Here is a 16,245-nt window from a genome sequence, read left to right as displayed (position 1 = left end):
CCATTTTACAGATGAGGAAACTGTGGCACTGAGAAATTGCTCACCAGATTATAATAAAGATTGTGGTAGACAAAGTATGCCTTACCAGTAGGAAAATCCACAGATGTTTCCAAACATTCCCAGTTAATTGTATTTATATTTATAGAGAAGAAACTGCATGCAAAGAGTACTTCATGATATTATTTTTAAATTTTTAAAACCTTTATTCACATTTATTTGGCTTACACTAGAAATGGGACTAACGGTCTCTATAAACAAAATAGTTGCCCAGGCCAGCGTTGTGGCTATGAGAGCAATACAGTTACACACCCAGCCCTGCTCTTAGAAGGTCCTTGTGCTTAAAAGATTCCATGCTGACTTTAATACTCAGTTGTCACCATCTTGAAAGACTTAAATTTTTTAACAAAAAACTGTTACATTTTCATTTCATACTGGGCCCCACGAATTCTGTAATTGGTCCTGATTGTTACAATGACTGCAAGGATGAAGTTTTATGTCTTTTGCCCATGCTTGAAAACTTGTTTTAGCTTGAGAACATGATTTTATTGATAAACAAGCTTTGGTTGCAAAAAGTAGAGTTTTGACTTGTAGGGAGTATTGGATGTTGCCATTTAAATTGTAAATATTACAAAATCAAGGGAGTTAAACTTGCATCTTTTTAAATTGATATGTGAGGAAGTGGGATCATCTGATCTCCAGCTAGTTGCTGCATTCAGAAATAAGATGGTTGTCATGGGGATGCATAATAGCATGTTTATTTGGATTGAATATGAAGTCAGAGTCAGACTTTTTCTGACAGAAAAGAAGTTGATTTGGCTGACTACTTTGACAATGAATAGTGGCTTTGCTCATTAAATAAGGTAAACATATGTCTCAGTTTTCCCAGGGCAGTCGAGGTTTGTCTGTTGTCCTGGCATAATTAGTAACCCACCATCACTAAATTAAATAGTAGATAATTTCCAAACATTGAGTTAAATCCCTAGATCTAAGATTTTTCACTCCTCCCCAAAAAAGTACATAATAAATGTATATTATCAAAATATTATATTAGCAAAGGTATATTAAAATTTGTATCTAAATTTTGTTAAACCTTCAAGGTTAAACAGTTACCTCTAAAAGGCAGTAAACAAAAATGAAAGGCCATCTAATAGATTTTAATAAGTTTAAGGGTCATTTGCTAAGTCTTGGTAAACTGTTATCAACATAATTCCAAAAAATCAAAATTTGGAAAACATCTTTTTGCAAGTCACGTGGCTTTTTATTTCTTTGTTTTCAGCAAATGTAGAGAATCTGTCCCTGATAGAATATTATATGTAACTTTTATGATAGAGAATTTATAATTTGGGGCATATAACCTGGAAGGATTTCAAAGAATTAAGCAAAGGAACTAGCATAATTGTTCTGATGCCATCTACTTCTTCACATGAACAAGATTTCTCAGCAATTACATTTTTTAGAGAGGAGAAGAAAATAAAACTGATGTTGAATGCAGCTCATCACTGCTATAAGCAATATCCATGTACAGACATATAAACTATGGTTCACCCTTGAATAGCAGGGGGTTGTACTGTGTAGGTACAATTATACACAGATTTTCTTCTACCTCTGTCACCCCTGAGACAAAACCAATCCCTCCCCTTCCTCCTCTTCCTCAGTCTATTCAACATGAAGATAGTGAGGATGAAGACCTTTGCAATGATCCATCTCCACTTAATGAATAGTAAATACATTTTCTCTTTTTTTTTCCCCCTTTTTTTTTTTTGAGATGGAGTCTTGCTCTGTCACCCAGGTTGAAGTGCAATGGCGTGATCTCAGCTCACTGCAACCTCCACCTCCATGGTTCATCCATTCTCCTGCCTCAGCCTCCGGAGTAGCTGGGACTACAGGCGCCCGCCACCACACCCAGCTAATTTTTGTGTTTTTTGTAGAGACGGGGTTTCACCGTGTTAGCCAGGATGGTCTCGATCTCCTGACCTCGTGATCCGCCCGCCTCGGCCTCCCAAAGTGCTGGGATTACAGGCGTGAGCCACCGTGCCCAGCCCTCTTTATTAATTTCTTAATAACATTTTCTTTTCTCGAACTTACTTTATTGTAGGGATACAGTATATAATACATATAACATACAAGATACATGTTAAGCAATTATTTACATTATTGAAAGCCTTCTGGTCAATAGTAGGCTGTCAATAGTTAAGTGTCTGGGAAGTAAAAAGTTATATGCAAATTTTTGACTATAGGGGTATGGGGTGGGGACCTAACTCCCACATTGTTCAAGGGTCACCTGTAGTTGGAAAATGAATAAAACTAGTCAGTGAAAGTCTGACGAGGAAAAGATTTACATACTCTTAAGGTATCTCCCCCAAAATCCTTGTTAATTACAAAGAGAAAATGTGTAACTTTATAGTGGTGAAACCTAGCAGATACCACATTAGTTAAGTGATCAAATTTAGTATTGTCAATAACATAACCAGGCAGCTTAACTTCAAAATGGATTTTAAAAACTTTTCTTTTTCTTTCTCTTAGGTCACAAGATGCAACCTTGAAGCTTACAGTAGAAACCTTGCTTTTCTTCTCCTTAGTCTTAACACACAGCCTTGAAGTGTACTTTCTTTAAAACACCAGGTTGCTCCCTTTCTCACCATACACTCTTACACCATGCACATTTATCTAACTGTATGCTTGTGTCTAATTATATGCTTACTTAGAAGTTCCAGGGGCTAATCTTGAGACAGACAAAGCCTAGAAATCCAGCTGCGGAATTCCAGCGATTAACTCAAGGCAGCTAGTCAACAACATGGCCATTGTTGAGATGATGCCAGCCCACGCTCTAGGTAGACTGAGAGCAAAGATAGCCATTGAAACAAGACACACAGGACCTGAGCTCAGCACAACTCCTGTATGTCTCCCCTGTCAAGTCCCTTCATTTTGAAACCCTGCCTTCTCCCCAGAAGTTCAAAGTGGTTGCTTTGGTTGGAAATCTGGCCACCTCCCCAGTACTAGTTTTGGTTAATAAAACCACTTTCTTTCTTCCAGACCATACTCTTGTTAATTGGATTCTGCAAGCAGCAAGCGTCCAGATGTGCATTCGTTTGTAATAATAGGACAAATTCAAATTGTGTACCACTGACTAGATGTAATGAGGATAAAAATGCAACTATTCTGTGATATTACTGCCAAAAAATACCTGACCTGATTCTAATCACAAGGGAGCACCCCAACAAACCCCAAAAGAGGAACATTCTCCAAAGCAATTGGCCTGTAATCTGCCGAAGTGCCAATGTCATGAACGTCAAGACAATTTGAAGAACTCTTTCAGAATGAAGGAGTCTAAAGAGACATGGTTAACTAAATGCAATGTGTGATCTATATTGGGTACTTTTGCTTTAAAAAGGACATATTTGGAACAATTAGTGAATTTGCAGAGGGTCTGGGGATAAGATGGTACTAATATATTGGTGCTAATTTTTTTAATTTTGATTGTTGTTATGTAGTTGTAAAGGAAAATATCCTTGCTTGTAGAAATTATACATTAAAGTGTTTGAGGGTTGTCTTAGACACGCAGTGCCATGAGCAGTCTGAGTTTCCATTCCTGTTGAAATGGAAATACCAAAAACTAGGTAATTTATAAATAATAGAAATGTATTTATCTCAGCTCTAGAGGCTGGGAGGGAAGTACCAGATCAAGGTGGCAGAAGGTTTAGTATCTGGTGAGGGCCCAGTCTCTACTTCCAAGATGGTGCCCCAAACATGGCGTCATCACATGGCAGGAGAAATGGAAAAGGGAACAGGCCTAGCTAATTCTCTTGACCCCTTTTATAAGGTCAGTAATCTCATTCTTGAGGATGGAGCCCTGATGACTTAATCACCTCCTAAAAGCCCAACCTCTTAATACCATCACGCAGGGTCTTACATTCCAACATACGAATTTGGGGGGGACACATACATTCAAACCATAGCACAGGTAATAGGGTATCACATCAGCAACTTATCCTTAAATGCTTCATAAAACAGAAAGTTCTTTCTATTATTCTTAAGGGAAAAAAATAATTACCTTCAATGACTTCCATGTCACTCGGCCAAAATCTTCTATAGTGGCCTTCAATTCCCTCCATGATTTTCCTCTATTGTGCCCCATTTCTCTGGATTTTTACCCTTAATCTGCTCTAGTGACACAGGTTTTCTTGCTTTTCCTCAAACCCATCAGGCACACTCCCACCTTAAGGCCTTTGCACTAGCTATTCCCTCTGCCTGGAATGTTCTTCCCCAAGAAATCTACCTGGTCATCTCCTTCATCTCCATCAAGTTTACCCAAATGTCATTGTTTCAATGGGGCCTGCAAGGACCATCTTTTTTTTTTTTTTTTTTTTTTTTTTTTTTTTTTTTTTTTACTTTAAGTTCTGGGATACATGTACAGAATGTGCAGGTTTGTTACATAGGTTTACATGTGCCATGGTGGTTTGCTGCACCTGTCAACCCATCATCTAGGTTTTAAGACCCACGTGCACTAGGCATTTGTTCTAATACTCTCCCTCCCCTTGCCCCCCAGCCTCTGACAGGCCCCAGTGTATGATATTTCCCTCGCTGTGTCCATGTGTTCTCATTGTTCAGTTCCCACTTATGAGTGAGAAAATGTGGTGTTTGGTTTTCTGCTCCTGTGTTAGTTTGATGAGAATGATGACTTCCAGCTTCATCCATGTCCCTGCAAAGGACATGAGCTCATTCTTTTTTATGGCTGTATAGTATTCCATGGTGTATATGTGTCACATTTTCTTTATGCAGTCTATCATTGATGAGCATCTGGGTTGGCTCCAAGTCTTTGCTATTGTAAATAGTGCTGCAGTAAACACACATGTGCATGTATCCTTATAGTAGAATGATTTATAATCCTTCAGGTATATACCCAGAAATGAGATTGCTGGGTCAAATGGTATTTCTGGTTCTAGATCCTTGAGGAATCACCACACTGTCTTCCACAATGGTTGAACTGATTTACAGTCCCACCAACAGTATAAAAACCTTCCTATTTCTCCACAGCCTCACCAGCATCTGTTGTTTCCTGACTTTTTAATAATCGCCATTCTAACTGGCACGAGATGGTACCTCATTGTGGTTTTGATGTGCATTTCTCTAATGTCCAGTGATGATGAGCTTTTATTCATGTTTGTTGGCAGCATAAATGTCTTATTTTGAGAAGTGTCTGTTCATATCCTTTGCCCACTTTTTGATGGGGTCATTCAATTTTTTCTTGTAAATTTGTTTAAGTTCCTTTTAGATTCTGGATATTAGACCTTTGTCAGATGGGTAACTTGCAAACATTTTCTTCCATTCTGTAGGTTGCCTGTTTACTCTGATGATAGTTTATTTTGCCATGCAGAAGCCCTTTAGTTTGATTAGACCCCATTTGTCAATTTTGGCTTTTGTTGCAATTGCTTTTGGTGTTTTAGTCATGAAGACTTTGCCCATCCCTGTGTCCTGAATGGTATTGCCTACGTTTTCTTCTAGATTTTTATGGTTTTGAGCTTTACATTTAAGTCGTTAATCCATCTTGAGTTAATTTTTGTATAAGGTGTAAGGAAGGGATCCAGTTTCAGTTTTCTGCATATGGCTAGCCAGTTTTCCCAGTACTATTTATTAAATAGGGAATCCTTTCCCCATTGCTTGTTTTTGTCATATTTATCAAGGATCAGATAGTTGTAGATGTGTGGTATTATTTCTGAGGTCTCTGTTCTTTGAGGAACTTGGTCTATATGTCTGGTTTTTTTTTTTGTTTTTGTTTTTGTTTGTTTTTGTTTTTGTTTTTAGCCGTACCATGCTGTTTTGGTTACTGTAGCCTTGTAGTATAGTTTGAAGTCAGGTAGCATGATGCCTCCAGCTTTGCTCTTTTTACATAGGACTGTCTTGGCTACACGGGCTCTTTTTTGGTTCCATATGAAATTTAAAGTAGTTTTTTCTAATTCTGTGAAGAAAGTCACTGGTAGCTTGATGGGAACAGCATTGAATCTATAAATTACTTTGAACAGTATGGCCATTTTCACAATATTGATTCCTCCTATCCATGAGCATGGAATGTTCTTCCATTTGTTTGTGTCCTCTCTTATTCCCTTGAGCAGTGGTTTGTAGTTCTCTTTGAAGAGGTTCTTCACATCCATTGTAAGTTGTATTCCTAGGTATTTTATTCTCTTTGTAGCAATTGTGAATGGGAGCTGACTCATGATTTGGCTCTCTGCTTGTCTACTGTTGGGGATCACCTTATTTTAAAAGGAAAAAAAAAGTCAGTCGTTTTTTTCACACTCTTCATTCCCAAATCCTGCTCTAGTCATTTTGTTTTTATTTCTCCAGAGTATTTATCCCCTTTTACAGACCACATAATATAATTGTATATTATGTTTATTATTCATTGTGTTTTTCTTCTGATAGAATATAAGCTTTATGGAAAGAGAGATTTTTGTTTTCTTCGCTGATTTATCCCAAGTTTCTAGAACAGTGTATGGCACATAAATATTCATGGAATAAATCAAAGTGTTTCCAGTTCTGGGTGTAGGATAAAATGTATTTGAAATAATATTTTGTAGTTTTTATTTTTTATTTCTCAAAATAAAAAAATTGGATTTTAAAAATGGAAGCAAAGAATAGGACTTGCATTTCTATCAATATAATACACTGGAAAAATTCAAACTATAGAAGGTTTACAAGTACTGGTAAAAAATAACAAACATAATTTTAAATGCATTGTTAATCTACAAAATGGCAAAGGAAAGCCCCAAGAGACAATACAAAAATGAGTAGGAAAGCCACAGTGAAAGATAATAAGAGCATGGGGTTATCTTACTTGCCCAGGTCTTGGCTTCAGGGGCAGGAGACAAGACCTTGTGTGGAGTGGGAACTGAGACCTAACTGCCTACACACACAGACACACATACACACACACACACACACACACACACACAAAGCCAAGACCATCAGAGTGCTACATCATCACTGAAATAGTATGGAAACATAAAAGTATAAGTCATGCGTTTTTTAAAATTTAGCCTTGGTTAGAAAAATAAGACCAACGTAAAAACTAGATGCCTCAATTAACAATTGTTGAGGAAGAAGCATTTCTAAAAGGGAGAGTGGGATGTTGTTGACTCCAGTGATTTTAAGAAGTCAAGCAACAATAGCCATCACAAAAGAGAAGTAAATATGTACTTCCTACCATAAAAGTTAATATTCCCCCCTCACTCACATGAGATAGAGTAAGTTTCTATTCCTTAAAACCAACAGAGCCCAGAAATTAAGGAAATATTTTTTAAAAAACCTGCATTGATAGGGTTTATCAAAGGGATAAGCCAACTAAAAGATCTCCCACTGACCAAAACCAAGCAATGAAATAAATTACTATTTAATTATAATCCAACATATAAGATAAATATCCATGATCAGTATTGATATAAATACAGGATTGAATAAACAAATGGAGAGAAGAGACAAATACCCATTACAGAGCTCCAAATAATTTATGTACACACCTAATCTCCAAGGAGGGTCAGTTAGCAAGGAGGGGAAACTCCCACTCCTTAGGTGTGAGCTGCACACACGGACATTCTTCCAAGGAGTGCAGAAGTAAGGAGAAGAGGGGCGGGAAGAGGAACTTTAGAGTAAAGAGACCTGACAAACATCATCTCAACCAGGTGGTCAGGGTCAATATCAACAGTCATAAACCATGCTGATAGGTTGTCCTTTTGGTGTCATGTGATGAAAATGACACTTACCTCTGTACCTTCCTACTAGAAACCCTTACCCAAGTCTAATCATAAGAAAAACATAAGGTAAATCATAATAGGAGGATGTCCTACAACCTACCTAACCAATATTCTTTAAAACCACCAAGGTTGGCTGGGCACTGTGGCTTACACCTGTAATCCCAGCACTTTGGGAAGCTGAGGCGTGTGGATCTCAAGGTCAGGAGTTTGAGACCAGACTGGCCAATATGGTGAAACCCTGTCTCTACCAAATTAGCTGGGCATGGTGGCGCCTGCCTGTAGTCCCAGCTACTCGGGAGGCTGAGGCAGAAGAACCGCTTGAATCCGGGAGGCGGAAGTTGCGGTGAGCTGAGATTTTGCCACTGCACTCCAGCCTGGGTGACAGAGCAAGACTCTGTCTCAAAAAAAAAAAAAAAAAAAAAAAATGCCAAGGTAATCAGGGAAAGCCTGAGAAGCAGTCACAGCCAAGAGAGGCTTAAGGAAACTTGACAACTAAATGTAATGTGGCATCCTGAATATCATTTTGGAACACAAAAGGGATATTAGGTAAAAACTAAGGAAATCTGAATAAACTACAGACTTTAGTTCATAACATTTTATCAGTTTTAATTCACTCACTATAAAAAATGTACCACACTAAAGTAAAATGTTCAGGAGAGGTGAAATTGTCAGAAGGAGGGGCTGAGGTGGTATATGGGAACTCTCTGTACTAAGTTCTCAATTTTTGTGTAAATCTAAAACTATTCTAAAACATAAAATCTATTATAAAAATAGTGTGAATAAAAATAAATGGAACTTAACAATCAATATCATTATTTTATTACGATTATTGAACTGGGAAAAATTTTACCTTGAGATTCAAGAATAATTTATGGGAGCATGTTAAATGATGTCATGGAGATCCAATCAGTAAAATGACCCAGTTTCTTCCATAAATTTCAAGGAAATAAGTGACATATGGTGAGTAAATTAAAGGTGATTTAGGAGACATATAAACCTATGAAATGTGAGGACCTTGTTTGGACCCTGATTTAGAGAAGCAAAATTCCCTGTCTCACTTTACTCAATGTCTCACTTGTGCTTCCCAGGTTCACAGTCCAAATAAACTGTCTGGCAGGGCACGGTGGCTTATGCCTGTAATCCCAGCACTTTCTGAGGCCGAGGCGGGTAGATCACCTGAGGTCAGGAGTTCAAGACCAGCCTGACCAATATGATGAAACCCTATCTCTACTAAAAATACAAAAGTTAGCTGGGAGTGGTGGCATGCACCTGTAATCCCAGCTACTCAGGAGGCTGAGACAGGAGAATTGCTTGAACCCGGGAGGCAGAGATTGCAGTGAGCCAAGATCATACCATTGCACTCCAACCTGGCAACAAGAGTGAAACTCCGTCTCTAAATAAATAAATAAATAAATAAACAAACAAATAAACTGTTTGTAACCAAGCCCATGTCTCAGTCTACTTTTGTAGAAACTCAAAGAAGGACATTCATCATCAAGAAATTGGTTAAATAAACTATGGCATAACATATAATTGCTTACTATACAATAATTTTAAACAGTGAATTAGATCTACATGTGTTGACATGGAAAGATCTCAAAACACTTTCTAAAACATGAATCTTTTGTATAAATGAATTATAATAATACATGCATGTCCGCTAGTATGTAAATAATCATTTTTCTAGATGTTTACATCTAAAATTAACAGTGATTACTTCTAAGCAGTGGAAATTCTCTCATGCCAAACGTTTTCTGCTGGCAAGCTGGCTCACTGATTTAAAAAAAAAAAAGGCCCTGATTTATAGCATTTGCTGATTTCTGTGGTGTAAATGCTCTATAGCACTATGTCTGATTTCAACCCACAGAGAATTTAACAGGCTCCTAATAATTACCGAATAACAATTCATTCTCGTGAGCCCATATGGGTCACCTTCAATACACTACTGGGTGAAAATGCGCATTAATATTATAACTTCATATGCTAGTTGAATTTATTTCAATTATACTTTTAAATAGATTATACTTAAAAATAAAAGAAGAAAACTGTTGAACACATGCTAAGATTTCCATTTCTAGTTCTTGGTTACACATAGCCTTGGAAATAAGCCCAGGCCCATATTCCCTGGCCACAAAGGAAATCAGGCAGCAGAGATTAAGATGAAGAAAATGTGCCTTACTATTCTCTTCCTTTATGAGCTTTCATTAGAACCCATGTCTGTGAACCAAAATAAAAGGAGAAGAAGAAAGGTCATCATGCGAGGGAGGTTGCTGTGGGTATTTCCTTGTGCTCTTCGGTTTATTAAGAAGATGAGATCATAAACAGGAAGAGAAATGAAGAGCACTGGGAGAGGTAGACAGGGACATTACAATTTATATGTGCATTTTTGTGACCCTGATCATTTCTGAAAACTATCTGAGAGTCATTTTCTTTTAAAATGGCTACTACTGCCAAATATTAAATCAGGTAATTCTTGAATTTGCCCTAACCCTCTTATATTCATCAAAAGCCTGTCTTCCTCCCGATCACAAAAAGATTCAGTAGGAAAGAGCATTTAATTAGAAATCAAGAAACCTGCATTATCATCCTCATACAGGTACTATTTTGCTGCAAAAGCCTCAACAAGTCACTCAACCTCTCTGAGCCTCTATTGTCTTCTATAAAACAAGAGCTTTCAATTATAAGGTTTCTGAGGACTTCTTTGGTTTTAAAAATCCTACAATTTTCTTATTTCTACTGGCCAAACCCTCTTAACAAAGCTCATTCCTCTCAAGAACTTGCTTAGATCCCCTGAAGTGTTCCTGGGTCCGATAGAAAGAGAGCAGAAAGAGCCAGCGCCTCCCTGAAGACAGCACTGGTATGGTACCAGAACCTGAGACAAATAGGAGGGGCATCCCCAGGAGGCACCATGGGGACCCTGCTCTGGACCCCAGTGCCACATCTGGGGTTTGGGAAATACTTCATCAGCACCCACCAGCCTAGGACACTAGAACTGAAGGCCTCACAACATGGATAGCATTAATCCCTCTGTGACAACACAATGCCTCTCCTGCTAGTATCTCCATTATCTCCTTCCATAAACTAGTTCTTCATGAAGTCGCCACTGAAGGAGTGCTGTTCCTGCCCTGTGCTCTAAGATCATCTTTGCCTCTGTCTCTTCCTTTTTTTTTTTTTTTTTTTTTTTTTTTTTTTGAGATGGAGTCTCTCTCTGTCACTCAGGTTGGAATGCAGTGGCACGATCTCGGCTCGCTGCAACCTTCGCCTCCTGGGTTCAAGCCATTCTCCTGCCTCAGCCTCCTAAGTAGCTGGGATTACAGGTGCCTGCTACCACACTTGGCAAATTTTTGTACTTTTAGTAGAGATGGGATTTCGCCATGTTGGCCAGGCTAGTCTTGAACTCCTGACCTCAAGTAATCCGCCTGCCTCAGCCCCCTGAAGTGCTGGGATTACAGGCGTGAACCACTATGCCCAGCCCAAACTATTCTTTCTTCAGGATCTTCCTCCCTGGGGGGCTTTCATTCATCAGAAATCAACAATATCTGAGCTTGGCTCTGAGCCATACAGATATAAAATAGGAGCATGCAAGCCTTGTGACTCTTGACAGGGGGAGAGAGAGAGAAACATCTAAAGGGGATGCCATTATTACTGTGGTCCCTGGTGGCAAAGGAGAACAAACTCCAGCTCACTGTGAGATCGGAGAAGATTCAGACACTGGGAAAGGCCAACAGCAGCTTCTTCAATTGTAGTTTACAGCCTCTTAAGTCTTAGTTGACTCTTTACAAAGATGAAAGCCACTCCCCTAGGTTTGTGGGAGAAACAGAACAGTGAAAGAAAGTAATTTTCTCTAAGAGCAGAGGCCTCACACTGTCACTAGGATTGTTAAGGAGCATAAATCCCTAGCAATAATTGCAAAGATCTTCATGTCACTTTTCAGAGCATAAATGCCTTTCAGCACATTAGCTAATCTGATTTCACAACAAGCTGTGAGTTATTGGTGTCACAGGAAAGACTGGAGAGGGGACCAGGAAACCTGGATGCAGGCCTGGACTTAATCACTTATCAGCTGGTGACTTACTTGAGCTACTTGTCCTCAGGCCACACTTTACCTTCATTTTACAGATGAGGAAACTGAAGCTCCAAGGGCTAAGTAACTTGTTCTTACCCACAGGTGACAATATGGGCCAGACTGGAAAGAACGAAGACTGAAGCAGCAACTTCTTTATTATACAGGACGGCATGAAAATAAAAAAGATAAAAATAATACACAAAGCCTGCAATAGGCAAAGTGGGCAGAAAGTAGGCCTAGCGAGGTTAAGGAGATGTGAAGTCCATCACTGAAAAATTAGCATGGGTTATTTATTAGAGAAATGATAGCTGTATGAATGCCCAATCCAAGTAGAATCCATAAAGAGCAAAATAGGGGGTGACTGTGACTCACATATGTGACTTCCTCTGAGCCCCAAGTATGACAAACCACCTTGAGGCTGCCAAATAGTCACAGGCCCCCACCTGCCAGTCATAGCCAGTCATTAAGAGTCTTACAAAAGGAGTCATTGAGTTACATCCTATGGTTCCTCTGGTACCTCAACTAGTAAAGAAGGGCCTAGAAGTGCAGAGTCCAGGAACCTAAGAATGCCTTGTTTCACATAATGTCATTTCATTTTTATACTAAATCTACTCTTAAAGGTTTTAAGTCATGCCTCTTAGTTGTGATGAAACAAGAAAAGGTGATTTTTATGCCCAGGTATCAGCTTCCTATCTAAAGATTTCAAGCACGCTCTTCTCAAGTTTGTTTTTTGCATCCTGAAGAGTCCTTGCTGTGGTAACCATTTATCTGAAAACTTGTCCTTCGATAGGACCCTTCCCTCTGTTCCACCATGCTAACACCTGGGGAATGGGCTTTTCCCAAAAGGATAAGGAGGCGCTGGAACCAGAGTCACCATGGCCATGTCCAAAGACTCTGACAGCAGCTGGGATGGAAGATGAGGTGGAGGTGGGAATAAGCTGAAACACTGCTTTGCACCCTCAGGGGGCACCATTCACACCATATTCCTGTACTGGGCAGCCCTCGTGTGAGCCCATCTTTCTACTTCCTGCTTTCCAGTTGCTATCTCCCTACCTTGAGTTTTGTTCCCTTTGATTTTTATAGGGAAAAGTGTAAGGTAAGGAAAATACATTAATGTGCAAATTTTTTTCAAATATAGTCTTTTGGGAAGTGTAGTGGGTGAGACTCAGATTTACACTAAGGAATGGCAACATCTGCCATTGAAGACCCTATCCCAGCCTCCATGATGCACAAGTAATCACCATGACATGGTTTGGTGCTGACTCAGGGAAGGAAGAACCATTGATCCCAACATCTCTCTGCACCACCTGAGTATTGATTCCTGTGTACAACTTGTGTTGTACTGTGTTAGCCTCTCCCCATTAACATTTACAGAATGTGATTTATGTACCTCAGAGAGTCTGATCCATCTTATTTTATATGACTAAGTCAAAAGAAAAGTGCAGAGACTATTCTTAGCATTCAAAAAAGTAAAAGACAGCTGTTCCACATATGCACCATCCCAGTCAAATGACAATATATAGAGTACACATAGACTGAGGGGATGACAAGCACATGCATACTCAGGGTGAGCTCAGTAGAATGGTGAGGGGTTGCATCAGTAAGAATTGCATTCACCTGGCCGGGCACAGTGGCTCACGCCTGTAATCCCAGCACTTTGGGAGGCCAAGGCCAGTGGATCACCTGAGGTCAAGAGTTCAAGACCAGCCTGACCAACACAGAGAAAGCCCGTCTCTACTAAAAATACAAAATCAGTCGCGTGTGGTGGTGCATGCCTGTAATCCCAGCTACTTGGGAGGCTGAGGCAGGAGAATCACTTGAACGTGGGAGGCGGAGGTTGTGGTGAGCCAAGATCAAGCCATTGCACTCCAGCCTGGGCAACAAGTGTGAAACTCCATCTCAAAAAAAAAAAAAAAAAAAAATGCATTCACCTGTAGTATCAGAGACCCAAATACAGTGGCTTAAGCAGAACTAGGGGCTCATCTTCTTCCATAAAAGAAGTCAAGATAGAAGGCCCAGGAAGTGGTTTTGTTGCCCCATAAAGTTATCAAGATCTCAGGTCCCCTCCAACTTATGGACCTACCATTCTTATTAGGTGGCTTCCATTTTCAAAGTCACAAGATGACTGATGAAATCTGGCCAATCCATCTGTTTTCAAAACTAAAGGGGCTGGTGGGGGAGGGAAAATGGAAAGACTAAGGTCAAAAGATGAGACCCCAGAATTTCGTCTCACTTCAAGGAACACTCTCAGAAGTCCCACCCAAACTTGTCTGTTCAAATCTCGTTAGCTAGAACTTAATCACATAACAAAATGTTATAAGAATGCAAGGGAGGCTAGGAAATGTTGTCTCTTAGCTGTGCATAAGGTTAAACCAGGGTTTATTTCTAGGAAGAATAGAAAAACAGATATTGGGTGACCAAAGAGTGGGTGCTGTCATAGTATTGTATAATCTGTGTGAAGTCAATGTGGTGGGCCATGTGATCTCAGCTGAGCAGAGTGGATAAGAAATCACTAAGATGGTGAAGGGTGCGAGCTTAGCAGAAGAGTAAGAAATGTACAGAGCCAACTGTGAGAGTGACAATGTAGTGTGTGGTGTATAACCTATGGGGGTTCATTGGGAAGGTGAGGCTGTGCACAGTCAGTCTGGGCTCGTGGGATCATTCAAATGTAAAGCAGAGTCACTGCAGGGTCAATGCGCACAACCCATATGCTCTGAATGAGTTGGTGAGGGGTGTGCACAACTGGTGTGAATTCAGAGGGCAAATTAGCGTCTGGTTGGCCTGTAGAAATGCACCTTCATTAAAGCCTTTATTTCTCTTTTGCAGCTCTTTGAGAGCATCCTTTCATAAGAACTACTCAGCAAGATCAGAGAAACTTGGAAATATCCTGTGGTCATATAGAGAGGCCATGCCCACCCCTCCATCTAGATAAGTGGTTTGTAATTAGGGCCTGCCTTCATGGGGCAGTTGATACAGGTACAGATACAGGTGCAGGTGATTCCTCTTGTCAGTTCCAAGCAGGTGCCACTTTGCTGCTGTCCTTCTATGACCAAGTTTCCTCCGGTTAGCAGGCTTCATACATCACAGCAGGCAGGTTTATACACCTTAACCCAAAGCCAGTACTGCTAACAAATTACCTTGACATGTTGATTGCTTGCCTTAACTCACCCTGGAGGCCTCCAGAGGCCTTCTTCCCATCACCACAAACACTTCCAATTAGTGCACTGGTTTATCAGGAACTCTTTTCTTGGTGCTCTATTCTGCTCTCCATGACCTTGGTTGCCTGAGTGATACATCCTTTGATTTGTTTCTACATCCTGCTTGGATTTTTCCCCTGCTCATCTCTGTCTCTGCTTATATAGGATGTGTTTTATTGCCACACAGACTTAGTTGGTAGCCACTGTGGCATCATCCAACACTGACTATCCCTCAGTCAACTCTACAACACCTATAGGTGGCCTCTATAAGAGACATTTCCAGGAACAGAATGCCAAACACACTGTTTATCAGACTTCTTGAGTTGCACAATGGGAGGAAATTGTTGCTTAGGAGTTCAAAAGACACACACCTGGAATGGTGCCCTGTTGCTTGTCCAGTCAATGCCAAGTTAATGATGGGAAGGAACTGCTGGTGTGTCACCTGATTGCCAAGCACTCTCCCAAATCCTTCCTGAGGTCAACATTCCCAACCCCACCAAACCCTACAGTTCACAAATCAGCTGCAAGTGGAGCATAAAAAATGCAACATTGTGGAATTAACTACTTATGGGCCACACCTGAAATTGCTTTATTTTGGACAGAGAAGTGGTTGCAACATGCCCTTAAAACCATCATGAGTGTCTAAGAGATGACAATGACTCATAGATTTATCTGTCATGATCAGTTAAAATTCTAGAAATAAACTCAATGTGAATTCTTAAGAACAATGGTTCGAAAGAACTGACAGTTGAGAACCCATCCCATTTTACTTTGTAGATGCATTGATACATTTGTGGAAAATGACAAGAAATTAATCTTGAGCTGCTTTGCCCAAGAGGTTACCCATAGTTGTATACTCTCAACACACCTGCAAGACAACGTGCTGGAGCTATGCCAGGATCTGATATTATTGAGTCTGATTTTCCCAACTGAAGATCTTGATTTGGATTAGTTATCTTGAATGTGGACATTCTTCTTCCTTTAATAATATCCTAATGAGATAAATTAGGATTGCACACAACTTTAGTAACTTTACCTGTGTGAAAAACTGACTTTTGCTCACTTTTGGAATAAGGAAGGAGCAGCAGAAATTATTACCCATGAATCCTATGTAAAAGATCCTGTGTCACAGAAATACGTCTGGTCTTCTTTGGAAAGGTAGACTGACCCCAATTTCAGGACACCGCAGGAATTCAATATAAATTTGGAATTCTATGTTACAATTTACAGAGGAGTA

General features: G+C 39.8%; 2 long non-coding RNA genes across 2 annotated transcripts in view; one reads left to right on the top strand and one right to left on the bottom strand.

The window, feature by feature from the left end:
- The window catches only part of LOC139359594 (uncharacterized), a 14,770-nt gene extending 12,137 nt beyond the window's left edge, over positions 1-2,633 (top strand). The window contains exon 3 of the long non-coding RNA XR_011615689.1: positions 2,524-2,633. This is a non-coding gene — a long non-coding RNA (uncharacterized lncRNA). The remainder of the gene's footprint in view (positions 1-2,523) is intronic.
- LOC105498147 (uncharacterized) lies at positions 1,933-16,245 on the bottom strand. The gene is made up of 3 exons (XR_011615688.1): positions 16,107-16,245; positions 15,877-16,000; positions 1,933-6,248 (listed from the first exon to the last, which is right to left on the bottom strand). It is a non-coding gene; the product is annotated as an uncharacterized lncRNA (long non-coding RNA).

Source organism: Macaca nemestrina, chromosome 1 (genome assembly GCF_043159975.1).
Source record: "Macaca nemestrina isolate mMacNem1 chromosome 1, mMacNem.hap1, whole genome shotgun sequence".
NCBI classification, from domain to species: Eukaryota; Metazoa; Chordata; class Mammalia; order Primates; family Cercopithecidae; genus Macaca; species Macaca nemestrina.
This window is presented reverse-complemented; position numbering and strand designations above follow the sequence as displayed.